Genomic DNA, 15060 nt, shown 5'->3' with positions numbered 1-15060 from the left:
ACAAAGAGAAATTGGGCTAGAGAGACGCAATGTATTTGGTGGAAGGGGGGTGGGAGATGTTCTCTTTTTAATATTTTGCTACTACAGACCAGACCATATTCTCTCATGATGTGCTCACCTCAACTTTCTGCAGTGGGTCCTTGTTCGGCTGGCTTGAAGAAAAGGGGTTGTTGCTCCATCTGCACTGGTAGCAGCGATGGAGGAAGAGATAAAGTTTTCCTGTACGGAGCGGGGAGGAGTTGCAAGTGGCTGGTCCCCCTGTGTGAGGGGAAACTGCCCTTTCTGCTGACTGAAAGGGGAGGCGTTCATATCCCATGCAGTCCCAGAGAAGCCTCCTTGATCCTGGATCAGGTTGACAGCACCCGCCCCCTCACCCATAGTGTCTAATAAAGGACTGGTTCCTTCATGATCCGCTGTGGGTATCACGTTAGTCCCCTTTTTCCAGGGGCGTTGGCCAAAGCAGCCTGGATTTTTCCACCTTCCCCACAGCAGGTTTGAGACCCAGCAGGGTAAGGCATGGGGGGCTAGGTTACAATGGTGTCCCTAGCCTCTGTCTGTCAGAGGGTGGAGATGGATGGCAGGAGAGAGATCACTTGATCATTGCCTGTTAGGTTCACTCCCTCTGGGGCACCTGGCATTGGCCTCTGTCGGTAGACAGGATACTGGGCTAGATGGACCTTTGGTCTGACCCGGTACGGCCTTTCTTATGTTCTTATGTACAATGTCAACACATAGGAAGTAAAACTTGTGGCAGATGTCCAGTGCGGGTACTCATGATGAAAGGGATACGGCTATTAGATAACGTGCATTGGAAAAAGATGTAGAGCAAATCATCCCATAAGGGAGCTGAGGATTGAGGGTTCAGGGCTCCTGCATCTCGTACAGTGGTGAGCTGACCCCCTCCTTTTGTAGCCCTCTTAATCCTCTTATGAGGGAAGGGCAGCGAGGTCCCAGCAACAGGATGGCTGGGACCAAGGTTGGGACATATGTGGAAATGATTAAGGAGACAATGATGACCTGCACTATACTATTGTCAGGTCCTCCCAGATATTACAAGTGAATAATGTTGTGGTTTAATTAAGCCACATTCATGGCCTGCTGTCTGTCTTCTGGCATGGCTGGACAATGGCTGATGACAGGTTTGCAGCAGGGTTGCCTGACCAGCGTGGGCATGGATTTTTTTCACTCTAACAGCATTGCACAAGTAACAGGTCGGAAGGATAGCTTAGTGGACAGAGCACTGCAGTGGGACTAAGAAGCAGAGCTGGTTGGAAAATTTTCATTGAAACAGTTTTCTGTCACAAAATGCTGTTTCAACGAAACTGAAAGTTTTCATGAAATTGTATCTATTTCAATGCAAATTCCCATGAAAACCAATTTTCCTGAAAATGTGATGAACTCGTCCATTGCAGCAGAAACAGGAGATGCTTTGATCTAGAAAATAAGATGGTTCGGTCTGTACTATAGCAGCTGCCCTTAATGTTTTTATAAAATAGATTGTTTTCATTTGTGTCATTATGACATGGCATATATTATGTACTACTGCTACTGATGTGTCATGAAATAATGGAAAAATAAAAGATAATATAAACATGAAAAACCATTAAAATAAAAATTTAAACAATTCATTTGAAATATTTTTGAAATTTTCATTTAAAAATGAAATTTTCTAAATGGAATTTTTCAGAATTTCCATCAGACCCTGGGTTCAGGTCCTGCCACACCCATAGACTTCGAGTGTGACCATTGGCAAGTTTCTTTCTGTATTCTATGTCTCAGGCCCCCATTAATACTTCCCTACCACCCAGGGGGTATTCTGAAGAGAAAATCCACTAACAGTTGTAGTGGGCAGATACCATAATAAGGGCCACACATGTCGCTAGGATAATGCTATAGATTACCCATCTGGGTAGAGTTGTATAATGCCAACTGTTAAGGGTATAGATACATCTACAGGATGGCTCTGCAACACCGTTATAGGGAAGGAAATCCTTGTCCGTGCTGCTCAGACTGTCTCTGGATGGACACATGTCCCCTCCATATGCTGCCTTTCTCCCAGGGGAGGCAACCTAGCACCTGCCAAGAGGCAGCAATTGGCCCTGCCTCTTGCTACTCTGCCTCCGAGACTGGGCTCCCTCTCTGGGTATGCCTGTGCTTGGAGCTGGGAGTCTGATGGCGGAGACAGACCCACACAGCACAACCAGTGGGATGGGCTAGTCACCCCGAGTATGTGCCTGTTGTCTCAGCTGGGTACGTGTCCTGCTGCCTGTGCTGCTGCACTCTGTTTCTATCACAGTAGCTTGATCAGAGCTAGCCCCGTGTTATGCCTCTTTGAGCTGGGAGTCACCGACCCCAGCTCCAAGTGCAGGCATACACTTAGGGTATGTCTACGATAGGAAAAAGAATGTACAAGGAGATAGCTAAAGTGCTGCAGTATCCTAGCATACACAGGGCAATATATTAGCAATCACCTTTTACACCACGCCATTTTGCCTAATGTCCCCTACCTTATCCGGGGGGGGGGTCTGGACCCACTTTAATCCACCCCTTAGGTCACAGGTGTCGTGTGCCTGGAAACTGCTCTGGATGCTAAGGGTTAATGGAGATGGGGAAGACCATCCTTATATTTTTATGTAACTTACCTTTATCGGTTCAGTTTGGGCTATTGAGATACAGAAGTATGAATCCTGAAAATGTTTTCATTTCCAAGCCAAAGAGGAATGAAATCTATTTTGTTAAATAGTCTGAAACAGGTTCAAACATGTCGTGCTACAGATTAACTGGTAAGAACAATGGTTGACATTCAGGTCCCCGAATACAGGGGCCTAGGACAGGACATCTGCTGTTCATTGAGTTATTGTCCTGATTGATAGTTTTATGCAGCTCATGGTTACAAAGTGCTTAGGGAAATACAGAGCTAGATGCCTTCTACAGGTTTTAAAGCAGAGACGTATCAGATTTAACAGACTAGGTGTGCTAACAAATGACAAACTTGCTCCTGGTGACCTGCCACATATAGAAACCTTGATAAGAAGTATGTCAACACTTTGATTTATGCTTAAAATCCTGTGAGACTTGAAGGTGCATTTCACTCAGACAGCAGCAGAATTCAGGATAGAACTAACCCCAGCAACAGGAAAGCCCTTCTAACCAACTATTCAGAAAATGGTTATCACAGCTAGAGTGGAAAGAGAACACTGATAACAGGTAAGTTTGTTGAACTAATAACTTATCTATCCAGAGAGCGCCACAAGTGCCGTAACACTTAAGACAAAAGGCCATTAGATTTAGATTTAAAATAATAGAGAGAATGAGGTTTGTGCCACTGTACATACAGAAATGAGTCAGGAGTTTTATCTGGGTATAAAATCACAGCTCTTCAATGGATAAGACTTACATTTTGCATTCTGAATAAAGAGAGACAGATATGATAAAAATAAGGATGCAAATTTTGCTCTAGGTTCTGACCTCAGCAGAAACTGCATCCATGGAACCGAGTCCACCAATGCTGCATCCTTCTGATTGCAGGTGGCTGCCATGATCCTGTCCCAATTATAGAAATGAAGCAATGTTTATCATGGTCAGTGTATTCCTGCCCACTGATTTTCTTTATGGAATCCAGTAGCTTTTCTTTATGGAATCCACATATTTCTTTATGGAATCCTAGATTCTCTTTAAATCTGTAATTCATAAGCCAGACAATCATCTCAATAGAATGAACAGAATCTGAGAAAAAACTCTGCTAGGGAACTGGAGATATTCAAGAATTTTAGATCTGAATGACAAGCCAAGCACAGCCATCTCATCAGCCCTCTGAGAATTGGCTATTTCTTGAAGAAACCAACTCTTCTTCTTTGAAAACATGGCACTATGGGTGCTCTACCAAAGGATTATGGTTTTGATTGGACACTACAAAGCAGTGCTCTCAGGCCTGCGCAGAGCATCACCTCATGCTTTGAACAAGGGAATATAGGGAGGCGCGTGCCTCCCACCACTCAGTTCCTTCTCAACTGCCTGCAGCTTGAGACAGAGTCTTCTGCTGTGTGCCATATTCAGCTCCCCGCTTTTTCCTCACTGTAGAAAACCCCTTTTTTAAACTTTTATTTTATTTTATTTATTTGTTTAGCACATTTGTGCTCTTGGGTGGGGAGGGGAGCACCCACAGGGACATGGGATTACTTACCTCACAGTAACTTGAGTTCTTTGAGATGTTTTGTCCTGCTGGATGCTCCATCTCCTGTCCTCCTTCCCCTCTGCTGTGGAGTGAGGCTTCATGGTCGAGAGAGAACTGAGGGATGGCGGGCTCTCACCTCCTTATATGTCCCCATTTAGCGCATGAGGTGCCATTTGGTGCAGGTGCAAACCCGCAAATACTACTTTGCAGTCTCCAGTTGAGAGCACACTGGTGTGCGCACATCCTATAGTGGCGCACCCGTAGAGACAAAACGTCTTGAAGAACTCAAGTTACTTTAAGATAAGTAACCTCTCCTTCTCAATCTCCAGTTGATAGATGAAGCAGATTGTTCTATGTGTGATGCTGTCTGTTGAAAACTTGATTGGAAAGATGCAATAGACAGCAGACTTTTTCGCAGGGGGGTTAATATAGAGTCTGTGGTTCAGAAGATGCTTTTGACAAGATCTGTTCTTTTTTTTCTTTTTTTTTTTTTTTCTAGGAGCAAAGTCTTGTGCCTCTTTGTCTCCCCCACTGTGGGGAATGCTGCTCCGATTTGAATCCAGACACCAGCTGTTGGCAGAAGACACAATGAGTTTCAATTTCTCCATTACCTGAATCTCATCCTCAGTGATTCTGACAATATTAGTCATGCCTTATATTACTGACAAGTCCGGATGTCTCTTGGCAGTCTCTCTGATTCACAGAACCTCATGCCACACAAGACCAGCAGATTCACCATTTCCTGTGGATCATCAGCACCTTCTCAGAATACACAGTTGTGCCTGATTCTGCCCTAGCAAGAATTGTTGCTGCTGCTCCTCGGGATAAAATCTGGCTGTCTGGCTGTGGATTTTCCACCGGTTATGGGGCTGCCATTAATACTGCCAAGGTGAGTACTTGTGTATGTGTGTGTACGTGCACTTGCGCACACATTTTTCAAGGACAAATGGCACAATTGCCTTCTTAGCATATTAATACATTTTATGTACCAGAAAACTTTCCCCCCGAGTTCCAGGACTACAATTTATGGATGGATTCTTACAGAGTCCCCTGTTTTATTGTTATGCAGGTTAAACCTGGTTCAACTTGTGCCATCTTCAGTTTGGGAGGAATGGGCCTCTCCGTTGTTATTGGCTGTAAAGCAGCTAGTGCTTCCCAGATCATTGGGATCGACATCAACAAAGGCTAAAGAGGAGCCACCGAGTGGATCAACCCTCAGGACTTCAAGAAACCTTTTCAGGAGGTGCTGTTTGAGATGACCGGCCATGGTGTGGACCAGGGGTAGGCAACCTATGGCACGCGTGCCAAAGGCGGCACGCGAGCTGATTTTCAGTGGCACTCACACTGCCTGGGTCCTGGCCACCGGTCCGGGGTGCTCTGCATTTTAATTTAATTTTAAATGAAGCTTCTTAAACATTTTAAAAACCTTATTTACTTTACATACAACAATAGTTTAGTTATATATTATAGACTTATAGAAAGAGACCTTCTAAAAACGTTAAAATCTATTACTGGCACGCGAAACCTTAAATCAGAGTGAATAAACGAAGACTTGGCACACCACTTCTGAAACGTTGCCGACCCCTCGTGTGGACTATTCCCTTGAAGTTACTGGACGTGTAGATATTATGGTATGTGAGGGTGGCACGTATTTTCTTTGCCCATTAGTGGCCCAATGTTAGAGCAGACATAATGAATGTAGTCTCCTGTCTGGTGTCTGGACTAGGAGTTTGTGTATTCTTCACAAGACTCCTAACAAGGCCTCCTTATCTGCAGGCCAACCTCAAGATCAGTTCAAGTAAGAGCTCCCTGAAACAAGGGCAAAGACTTGGATGTGTTTTATATAGAGAGTATGCTTTTGCTGTATAAATAAAATGTGTTTTTGATAGGCTAATTTTTTATATATAAAAGATTTTCAGACTCTAAATAATAGACTTTAGAATTATTTCATCAGGCAAAATGTACACTGTAGTACTGAGGGGAGGTTTTTGTTTCATAACCTGCACACTTCCTCTGTATGATGTCTTAATTCATTTTTTAATCAGGCAGCTGCTTTGGCATCCTGCCACATGGGCTCTGGGAACTGTATGATGATTCGAACACATCCTTTAGATATCCTTTGGCCCTATGCTGCCGTTCACTGGACATCACTGGGAAAGGAGTTTTAATGGTGCATGGAGATAAACAAAAGTAGATGAAAATTTCAGTCTTAGTTAACTTGTTCAGTTGCTTGTGAAATGTTTAGTGGTCAGTCTGGCTATTTTATTGATGTATATTATGGAATACAAAAGTGAATGGTAATTCTGCTGCTGCCAGAGTAGAACGCAAAAACCCAAGTTTGCATGAAGAAAAAAGCAATTATGCCTATAAATATGGATATGTACATGTGTAACTGCATGTGCCTAAGCTTGAAAAGCTGGCTCATTCACAGCCACATATTTGTAAACTATATTATGCGCATAGACACTGGACATCATAAAACATTTCCATTTTCTCTTATATGATTTTATTAAATATCTATCTGAATATTTGTGCTAGTAAATACCATGAAAACAGTGTGAAAACTCCAAATGGCTGCTCTGTTCAACCACATTTGTGCTCTCTTTATTTGCTGTTTTAGGAACAGTCTTGCAAATAGATTTCCCCCCGCACCCAAATATTTGGGGAATAGCTGTTCTTCAAGTGCAGGGGTGGGCAAACTTTTTGGCCCGAGGGCCACATCGGGGTTGCGCAACTGTATGGAGGGCTGGGTAGGGAAGGCTGTGCCTCCCCAAACAGCCTGGCCCCTACCCCCTCCCACTTCCCGCCCCCTGACTGCCCCCCTCAGAACACCCGACCCATCCAGCCCCCCCCGCTCCTTGTCCCCTGACCTCCCCGTCCCGGGACCCCTGCCCCCTATCCAACCCCCCTGCTCCCCGTCCCCTGACTGCCCTGACCCCTATCCACACCCCCTGACAGCCCCTCCAGGACTCCCACCCCCCATCCAACCGCCCTCTTCTCCTCGTCCCCTGACCACCCCCTCCCAGGACCCCCCGCCCCTAACTGCCCCCCGGGATCCCACCCCCTTATCCAACTCCCCTGCTCCCTGTCCCCTGACTGCCCTCCTGACCCCTATCCACATCCCCGCCCCCTGACAAGCCCCACCCCCGGACTCCCACTCCCAATCCTCCCTGTTCCCCATCCCCTGACCGCCCCGCCAGAACCTCCGCCCCATCCAATTGCCCCCTCCTCCCTGACTGCCCCCAGAACCCCCGCTCCCTTACCCAACCCCCCCCCGCTCCCCACCCCTTACCAGCAGCAGGAGCTCGCAGCTGCGACACCCAGCCAGAGCCAGCTGCTCTCCCCAGGCTGCCCAGCGGGAGTGGCGGGCCAGAGCGCAGCCCGCGCAGCGGCGTGGCTGTGGGGGATGGGGGGCAGCGGGGGGAGGGGGTGGGGATTAGCTCCCCGGCCGGGAGCTCAGGGGCCGGGCAGGACGGTTCCACGGGCCTTAGTTTGCCCACGTGTGTTCAAGAGGCTCATTGATTTCAATGGGTTGTAGACCACACGCCACACAAATATCCATCTTTTCATGGGAGCTAATGTACTCTAATAAAAATATTTGTTTGATATTCATTATTCACTAACCTTCTGTTTACAAAGTGATTTTTATACTTTGTTTAATCATAAAATGTCTGTTTCAGAATTTCCAAATTGTCATTTGATACCTTTTAAAACAAAAGAAATAGTCAAATTAAATACAACTAAAAATAGCATTCTGCAGTTTTCCTTAATAAAATAAGCATGCAGTGTAGCAGATAGATGCAGACACAAATGTATCTGGAAACATACAAGCATTCAGCTGCGTTTTAATAATTAGGCATTCAGATAATTGCACGTAGTGCCAGTTGCTGAGATTTTCAAAAATATAACTACTAACTCAGTTTTTAGGTGCCCAAGATGAGACACTTTAAAGAGGCCTGATTTTCAGAGGGAGGGTGCTTATGTTGAGCACTGAAATCACTAGTCTCTTTTGAAAATGTGGCCTGTATTTGCAGGCTTGCTGGTGTATTATGTAATATTGTTTGTATTATGGTAATGACTGTAAACCTGAATCAGGGATCCGGCCTCACTGTGCCGGTAGCTGTATGGACATATTACCAAGAAGACAGCCACTGCCTCTGCGAGCTTACAGTCTGGGTGTCACACAGGATGTGACAGGTGGACAAACACAGGCAAATCTGTAAGTTCTAGTGCCTCAGGCATCTGGTCCTGTGTATGTACTGGAGAATATGGCCTAATGCTCCTTAGCATATCTAGCTGTCCACAAGCTGAAGGATGTGTGTTGACTTCCTTTGTTCACTGAACCTCTCTCAGGACGTACAACTGTCCCACTGTGCTTCAGGATGAGACAAGGAGTCTCACCATTACGTATTCAAAATGTGTTTGTTCAATTGTGCATTGTGTACGGGGTTTTTTGTTTGTTTTTCCAGGTTGAAAGACCAAGGATTCTATCCCAAAATCAGTATCTAGTTATATGGAGAAGAAATTTAATCCAGATGTGCTAATGACCCACACATTACCATTTGACAAAATAAATGAAGGGTTTGAATTGTTACGTTCAGCAAAGAGGTGAGATTTTAACTTATTAGTATTACATATAACAAATGCCATTTGCATGTAAAATTCAGTATAGTTCAATATATTGTGAATTTTAAAAGATTAAAGCAGTGGAAAACTTGTGTAATGGAATTTTGTCAAGGTGCACAGACTGAAAAGAAAATAAAACCTGGTTTTGCACCAATATTATGGCAGTTATTGCTAGAGTTCAAACTGAGTGTCTACTCAGTGAGTGGTCATGAGATTTCTGCTATGAGACAGCTGTTTTCATAAAACTTGGCTGGTGTTACATTGTATAATAAGCATGCATTGTATAACAATAATGCAAACCAGGTCCAGAAACTAACAAAGATCTTTCTTAGGATCTATCTTTTATTGAAAGTTCAGGAGAAGGCAAATGCATGACAAAGGATGCCCAAAAGGGCCAATGACAAGAACACAAAAGAAAAGGGGAAGATGGCATGCAAAGGAGTCTAGTAGAAGATTCGTTGCTTCATGCTTCTGAGAAATTTTCTTCGGTGAAGTTGGCAGTCAGTTCATTCATAAGAATGCTCATACTGGATCAGACCAATGGTCCATCTAGCCCAGTATCCTGTCTCAGACAGTGTCCAGGACCAGATGTTTCAGAGGGAACTAACAGCACAGGGCAATTTCAAGTGATCCCTGTCATCCAGTCCCAGCTTCTGGTTAGAAGAGGCTTAGGGACACCCAGAGCATGCATTTGTGTTCCTGACCATTTTGACTAATAGACATTTTTGGACCAAATCTCCATGAACTTCTCTAATTCTTTTTTTGAACCCAGTTATACTTTTGGCCGTCACAACATCTCCTGGCAATGAGTTCCACAGGTTGACTATGTGCTGTCAAGAAATACTTCCTTTTGTTTGTTTTTAACTTGCTGCCTATTAATTTCATTGGGTGACCCCTAGTTCTTGTGTTATGTGAAGCAGTAAATAACACTTTTCTATTCACTTTCTCCACACCATACATGATTTTATAGACCTCTATCATATCCCTGCTTAGCTGTCTCTTTTCTAACCTGAACAGTCCCAGTCTTTTTAATCTCTCCTTATATGGAAACCTGTCCAGACCCCTAATTGTTTTTGTTGCCCTTTTCTGCACCTTTTCCAAGTCTAATATATCTTTTTTGAGATGGGGTGTCCAGATCTGCATGGAGGAATCAAGGTGTGGGTGTATCATGGTTCATTCATTGCATTACATTGCTGACAGGGTTGGGTTAGGAATGTGTTTGACAAGAAGCAAGATAGGATTGTTGAAAAACAAATCAGATGTTAGCTGATCTTTATCTGCATGTCAGCATTTGTAACTAATTACTTTTGTTTTATATTTCAGGATTGGCAGGGTCCTTTTTTAAGGTTCAGAGCAATGGGAGATATGTGGGTCTTAACATCTCAACGCTTCATATCCGGTATCTACTCCTCAGTGATCTCTTTTTTTATTATGATAACGTGAAGAGAGCTGTGAAAGGCTTTGAGTGATTCTGACATGGAGAGCTGTGAAAAATGGGCCTGATGAAAGCTGAAAAGATTTGTAGGTTAATAAGGAAGCAACTTTGGGGGTAAAGAATGTTTTAAAATGTATCCTGTAGCCTCAAGGCCTGTGAAATGGTGAGAGAGGTGGATCTGTGTCTTGTCATGTGACCTTAAATGAGCTTGATCCTCCTCACTCCACTCCTACCTCTTTATACCTCCAGCTATCCAAATCATGTATGTAGATGAACATTACAATAGCCAGAATCTCCAACACTTGGGAACTGTGAAACACCTTGAAATTGTAACTGATCGCACCTACATGGATATGGGTAGAGAGATGGCATCTTTTCTTTTGCTCTCTTGTCTTATATCCAGAGATTATAGTCTGTTTTGATACCACATGCTAAGGGAAAACCTGACACTATCCTGAAGCTGAACTGTGGTGAGTGCACTGGAGGTGTTAGCTACAAACCCAGCACCAGCCTCAAACCTAGCATTCCTCCCAGCCAAACTGTGACAGTTTTCTGTTACCAATCTGCCCGGGGTGTCAGGTGATCAGGCTGAGGCTGCAGGATCTTTAGGGGAGGAGATGACGGAACACACCAAGTGTCTAAGTTTTAAAGCTTTATTAATAAAATAATAAAATAACAGCGGTGACTCTTTGGACTGCTCCCACGTCACTCAAAGGAAGCAAGGAAGCGTTAGTACCCCAACCTTAACCCACTTTTATACTCACACATGCACGACCCAAGGCTGGCCAAGCCAGGGTGTAACGTAAGAAGAAGAGGGGGAGGGGTGGACGGGAGTTCTTGTTCCGTGCACGGGTCGTCCAGGGTCCGCTGTGATCTCCGACTTGCTTTGGCTCTCGGGAGGGTTTTTATGTCCTGGGTTCTTTTGGGGGTGTTTTTGTTTTAGGGCCTTCTGTTTCTGGTGCTCTTTGTACCAGTCCGAACTGGCTTACTGTGGCCTCCTCGGCATTCCCAAAACACACCGGCTTCAGAGACTTTGTTTCCCCCCCCCCATTGGCCTTTGCTGTTTTATTTGCTCTTACTGTTTTTACTGCAATTTTTGTAGCCCTGCTCCACTTAGTTCTCCTCTTCTCACGGCTAGGCAGCTGCAGACTTTTTCTCAAGCCCATGACCTTGGACCGGGACCAGCATTTTATCTTCAGACGGAGCTAGCTGAAGTGTTGTTAACCCGTTCTTTGGTTTTTTCCTCCCTCCCCCTTTTGGCCTCTCACAACCTGCAAAGGAATCCTCCAGTTCACACTCACACCTTTGACCCTCCCCCGAAATGCCTTGCAATGCTTGCAACCGCGTTAGCAACATACAATGCTGATTTGCCTCCCCATGAGACCCCCTGAGGGAGGGAGTCCTTGGGCCTGTGACAAACCCTCTATATTACCCAGCTCCAGCACCCAGCCACCTCTCACCTACCCTACAGTACCCCAAAACTTCCCATTGTTTCTTCTGGTGACCCAAATCCCACAAGCTTTTCTATCACCAAAGGATTGCAGAATATAGTGAGTCGCAGGATGATTTTCTGTGTATTTTGCTGGTCACACAGCACAAATGATGCAGAACTACTGATCTAGTTGGTAAAGCAAAGGCATAGGGAGGCTGAAGAGGTTTTTACAAACCGACATGTTTGTTAATTGTAACGTTGTTCTTACTTGTCTTCCTCCAATGTTTATATTAATAAAAATATTTTTGCCTCAGGGAAATGCCTTGGGATTATCAGAAAATGCTCACAAGAGCTTCTGGGCTGTTTCATAGCAAAACTGTATTTGTGATCTGTCAATAAATCTGTGCTACTGTGGGGAATAGATTCAGAGGGGTCATTATGTATTACTACAAGGCATATAGAAAGCAACAGAGGGTCCTGTGGCACCTTTAAGACTAACAGAAGTATTGGAGCATAAGTTTTCGTGGGTGAATGCCCACTTCATCAGACGCAAGTGGGCATTCACCCACGAAAGCTTATGCTCCAATACTTCTGTTAGTCCTAAAGGTGCCACAGGACCCTCTGTTGCTTTTTACAGATTCAGACTAACACGGCTACCCCTCTGTTACTTGATACAAGGCATATGAGTGCCAAAAAAATCAAGGTCCCATTTCCATTAAAGATGCAGAAACAAACTACTTTAGGGGTCTGTCAGATGCATGGACTATTGATGCACAATACCAGGCAACATGAGTCATGGCTCTAGCTGGAAGAAAAGAGCATGCTAGGAGGAAGGGAGGGTGGGTTAAAGTCTTGGGAGGTAGTGGTGGGAGTGAGGGAACCAAGCAGTGGAAAAGGAAAGATTTGGTGGTTCTGAGATTTTGAAAAAGGTTGTAATGCAAAATAAAAGTGATATTACGGGAGACACTTTTTATTCAGAAAAGATGCTTAAAAGGAGCATGAGTGAGCTTGATTTAACTCAGCTCTGTGTTCTTGACCATTGTGTCAAAATTTACATGGATGTTTATTTTGCTATTTGTTAAAAAAAAAAAAAAAGACAGCATATATGTTGACATTAGGATAAGATTTACCATTTTATTAAAGAACCGTACAGCCCAGCATCAAATATGAAATTTTGAACCTTTAACAACATAAGCATTACCCTTCCGTATCAGTCTGGTATCCTGTCTCTAACAGTGACACCAAAAGCCCCACTAATTTAAGATTGAGAGGGATAAGACCCTGTTCACAGGGCAATCATTTTTGTCAGGCATGTCAAAGTGACCAGTGGCTGATGAAGCAGGGGAAGGTAGACCCAAACCCTCCTTACAGTGTGGTCATTAAGCAAGGAGCATTACAATGGGCCAGTGTTACCCGCACAATCTAGGGCACCCCATCTAGACCCTACTGAGTGCTCTACACGTGCCCTGATCAATTTAGGCACCCCCACCCTTTCTTCTCCGAGGGCTTAGGGTGAAAGATGCCTACCCTAACCCACAGGGTTCAGAGAGAAACCTGTTCAATTTAATTACCCGCCCTTACCCATGGGACTCGGGGCTCTACAAGTCTGCAGGACCTTTTCCCAGTGAAAGAGCCTTACATAGCTGTGCTCTTAACATCTATTTATTAGTAACACACACATAATACATATGCCAAGCAAATCTATTATGCTCTCCACTCCCAATATACAGACAGATTGCACCCGATGGCCTGTCAGGATCCACTTGTCTGGGGGTTCCTGGTGCCCGAACGCGTCACGGTCATGCAGGGGGTATGATGTCTTGCAGCTTGTTGTTGCAATGCAGTCCAGAGTTGATTCCCCAAAAGCTTTATTTTTCATTTACATTATATAACTACCTCCTTCAAATTTACTAAACCTATCACATTATCCCACAGCCCCTAAGTAACAAAAAATTTAACCAATTACACGCTGGCACCTATGTGTCCTTTCTGCCCAAGTTGGTTTTTTACATTTTCTCTTTCATGCCAAATTGTATCTTAGTTGTGGTCATCTCTTTGTGCAGATGGTCAGCATAAATTCCCTGGTCAGAGCTGCTCTTACCATTTGTTGAGTCTCTGAATCCTACCTAAAATTTCCCAGAGCCTGAGTGTCTCTATTTTACAACTTTGGTGGTTATAACGTGTTAGGGACATTCCTGAGGTGGGGGGTGCTTTACCAGCAACAGAACATTATTTTTTTCAATGTTAGTGGTGAACTCCCTGAATTTCACCCAAGGCTGGTTTAATATGGGGGGCGGAGGGGAGTTGCTTAGGTCCCAGGCCTACACCAGAGCCAAGAGTGGAGAAAATGAGAGACCTCCATTCCCTCGGTAGACGGTGGTTTATTTGCCCAGCAAATGCCAACGTCCCAAGACAAGTTAAAAAAGTAAAGACCTGAACCCTTGCTTGAGGGAAGTCAATGGCCTTGATACCTGCCTTAGTAGTCCTAGGAGTAACTCTGACAGCCTCCAAATGTATCCTCCTTGACAACTGTGTGACGCCCATTGCATCCACCCTGGCTCTCTGTGGCCCAGAATGACCCCACTACCTCCAGACTTGCCCTCAGTGACCCTTGAATTATTCCACTAACTCTAGCCTTGCTTTCTGTAACCCCACTGCCTTCAGACTAGCACTCATTGAATTCTTTGTGACCCTGACAGCATCCAAATTTATCCTCACAGATGCTACATGAGCCCAATATGTCCAGTCTTGCTCTCCATGACCCCATAGTACCTCCAGCCCTGCTCTCTGTGACCTTTTGTGAAACCTCTGCCTTCAATTTGAAGCTCTGTGAAATCTCAATGACCCCAGCTTTGGTCTCTGTGTCCTCATTTGACCCCTCTCCATCCAAATTGGTTCCCATTGACGTTCCCATGACACCACACTACCTCAAGCCCTGCTCTGTGTGACCTCAGGTGAACCCTCTGCCTTCAAATAAAACCTCATGAACTCTCAATAACCCCAGCCTTGGTCTCTGTGTCCTCATTTGACCCTCTGCCTCCAAATTGATTCAAACTGACCTTCCCATTACCCCACATTTCCTCCAGCTCTGATGTCTGTGCCCTCATGTGAATGCTGTGTCTTAAATTAAGCCTCTCTGACCTCTCAATGACCCCCAGTGTTGGTCTCTGTGTCCTCATTTGACCCCTCTGGGTCCAAATTGATTCCCATTGACCTCTACATGACCCCTCAATGCCTCCTCCCCTTCTCTGTGTGACCTCAGGTGAACCCTCTGCTTTCAAATTGAAGAGCTTGAACTCTCCATGACCACAGCCGCGGTATCTGTGTCCTCATTTGACCCCTCGGTATCTAAATTGATCTTCATTGACCTCTCCACGACCCCACACTACCTCA

At 44.7% G+C, this 15060-nt stretch overlaps 1 pseudogene; it reads left to right on the top strand.

Annotated features, from left to right (window-relative positions):
- The first annotated feature begins 1171 nt into the window (after window positions 1-1171).
- The window catches only part of LOC112114853, a 22194-nt pseudogene continuing 8305 nt past the window's right edge, over window positions 1172-15060 (top strand).

The sequence above is a fragment of the Terrapene carolina genome, unplaced genomic scaffold (assembly GCF_002925995.2).
Source record: "Terrapene carolina triunguis isolate 2854851 unplaced genomic scaffold, T_m_triunguis-2.0 Scaffold706, whole genome shotgun sequence".
Classification (NCBI taxonomy): Eukaryota; Metazoa; Chordata; order Testudines; family Emydidae; genus Terrapene; species Terrapene triunguis.
This window is presented reverse-complemented; position numbering and strand designations above follow the sequence as displayed.